The sequence below is a fragment of the Rhinolophus ferrumequinum genome, chromosome 16 (assembly GCF_004115265.2).
Source record: "Rhinolophus ferrumequinum isolate MPI-CBG mRhiFer1 chromosome 16, mRhiFer1_v1.p, whole genome shotgun sequence".
NCBI lineage: Eukaryota > Metazoa > Chordata > Mammalia > Chiroptera > Rhinolophidae > Rhinolophus > Rhinolophus ferrumequinum.
In genome coordinates, this window is record NC_046299.1 from 30,731,629 (window position 1) to 30,734,282 (window position 2,654).

General features: G+C 45.0%; 1 pseudogene; it reads left to right on the top strand.

Annotated features, from left to right (window-relative positions):
- The first annotated feature begins 1,480 nt into the window (after positions 1–1,480).
- LOC117035852 (ADP-ribose pyrophosphatase, mitochondrial-like) lies at positions 1,481–2,391 on the top strand (annotated as a pseudogene).
- Positions 2,392–2,654: the final 263 nt, after the last annotated feature.

Consider the following 2,654-nt stretch of genomic DNA (forward strand, 5'->3'; position numbering starts at 1 on the left):
AAATCGTTTATTCCTTAAACATCTTTCTCATGGGACTAGTGTAACATGGAGTAAATTTTGGGAAATGTTAAATACCCTTTGAGTTTCAATTAGAGTATACAGCACTCCATTTGTTCTAAAACTATCTATTTCAAATGTTAAGATGCCTCTCCCTAGGGTTTATTTTCTTAGATACAATGACTTAGCCTGTACCTCTTCTTCTCATTATTTATTTTTTCAGGACCTAGATGCTGTTATTTCTCAGCCTAAATTTCTCCAGAAAAAGAAATCATAGTTTGTTTGACCTATGTGAGCTACTCAATGCCCATAATTATTTCAACTATCCTGTTCTAATCTACACGGTTTTTGAGGTGCGGGGTCAAAAAGTTAACGAACGGTAACTATAATAATGACAGCTAGCATTTTTGAGTGTGTACTAACTGATACTGATATTGTGCTAACTGCTTTACATCCCACTTGCCACACCCTATAAAGAGAGATGTTTCTATTTCCATTTCACACAAAAGGACACTGAAATGACCTTAAGGAACTGCCCAAGAAGGTCCCATTTAAGGCTGGGAAGCTGGGATTTGAACCTGATTGTGTTCAACTCTTAAGGGTTACCTGGCACTGCTCTTTCAGTGTTAGTTCTATTTTTTTAATGGAAGTACTGCCTCCCCAACCAGAATCCTTTAAGAGCAGTGGCCACAAGAGCCAGACCTGAGTCCAATATTCTGTGCTTAACACAGTACCTGTCATGCTGTAGCCAGTATTCCTTTGAAAACAAAGATAAAATAACTCGTCTAAGCCACTCAACTACTAAATGATGAGCCCAAGATTGGAAACCATCTCCCACACCACACGCATTACACTTCATGGATTTCTCACCAGGACCATGCTCGGTACACCAAGGGAGCACTCCTTCCCCTTCTAGCCACACTCATGAGGCTTTGAGCGTCCCAAACAAAGACTTTTGTCTTCTCCCACACATTCATTCTGCCCTCTCCCAGAGAGCTGTTCTAGACCTAGTGAACTAAATCTATCCATAATAGCTGGAACCTTGGTCAGTAAGGAAGAAATCACTTTTGTTGGTGTGTATGAATTTTATTCGCTGTGTTTGGACGATTTTCTCAACCCAAGCACTTTGCTTTTGAAAGCTGTATCAGATGTGGAAATCTTTCAACGTAAAATGAAAACGCGAAGACTTCCCATGGGGGTGCTGGGCGGGGTTTGTGGTGCGCCTCCCACCCGCAGGACTGCACCATTGGCCCTCCGGGTCTTGGCACCCCGGGGTAGCTGTCGAAGAGCCGCACCTGAGCAACTGAAATCCTCGCGGGCTGTTGCGTAGTGGATGGCTGGGTACCACCTGGCAAAGGCTTTAGCAACAGTGTCTCTAACAGTGTCTGCTAACAGTGCTTTAGCAAAAGTGTCTGTGGCCTTTGCGATAGGCAGGCCCCACAGCTGCCCCCGAATACCCCATGGGTTTCCTCCAAATTTCATCATGTCAGATTCGAATGGCACTGCTGAGAACCCTCACAAGAAGGCCAGGACATCTCCATACCCAGGCTCTAAAGTGGAGTGAAGCCAGGTCCCCCATGAGAAAGTGAGCTGGCTGGTTGCGTGGCCAGAGTACAAGGCTGTCGAATACACTGCCAGCTCTGTCTTGGCCCATCTCATGTGGGCAGATGCCCTGGTAGGTGAAAGAAACTTCTGTTCCTTAACAAAAAGGATGGACGTGTTGAGAAAAGCCAGAATGATTTGTAGGAGGTTGAAAATGGTAGACCTAGAAATCCTGCAGGTCGGACAAGAGCTGGTTGGCTGAGGGCTTTGGGGGCATTGGGGCCCCAATCATGTTGCAGATCTCATCTTAACCAGGTGGGAAAAGGATAGTAAGGGAAATAAAATTATCCACCCTGTTTCGGGGAAAAACATCCTGCAATTTGTAGCCATCAAAAGGAAGGGCTGTGGAAAATGGGCCATCCCAGGCAGGATGGTGGATCCAGGAGAGAAGATCAGTGTCACATAGAAGAGAGAATTTGGTGAAGAATCCTTGAACTCCTTACAGAAATCCAGAGCAGAAATACAGGAATTGGAGAAACAATTCCACATACTATTCAGCCAGGAACACTTTGTGGTCTACTAAGGCTATGTGGATGAGCCTCGGAACATGGATAATGCATGGATAGAGACAGACGAAGGTGAAGTAATGGTCATCTTCCTCTGGAAGCTGGCGATGATGTCAAGAAAGCAAAATGGGTGAACATTAATGATAAAATCAAGCTTTATGCCAGCTACTCTCAACTTACTCAACTTGTGGCTGAGAAACGAGGTGCCCACTGGAGTGAGGAAATATACCCTGACTTCCATGGATGGCAGCTTGGAGTCTCATGTAAGCCCAAGGCCCTCAAATGAATGTGGGTGGATAAGAAGCTAAGAGGCCAGAACTCTCCCTGAACAGGACAGGGAGGGTCACTTCTTTTGGTGATTGTTTCTAAAACTGTTCACAGTATGAATGCTTTGCATCAGGGAATAATACCAGGCGTGTCAAAAAATACAAGTGGGCACTTTGGTCAGTGTTGCTCAAACAGTAGTTCGCCGTAATCAGAAGTGTCTGGCTGGATGCTGATGGTAACCACTTTGAGCACCTCTTGTAATTGCAGAAGTCAAACATGACT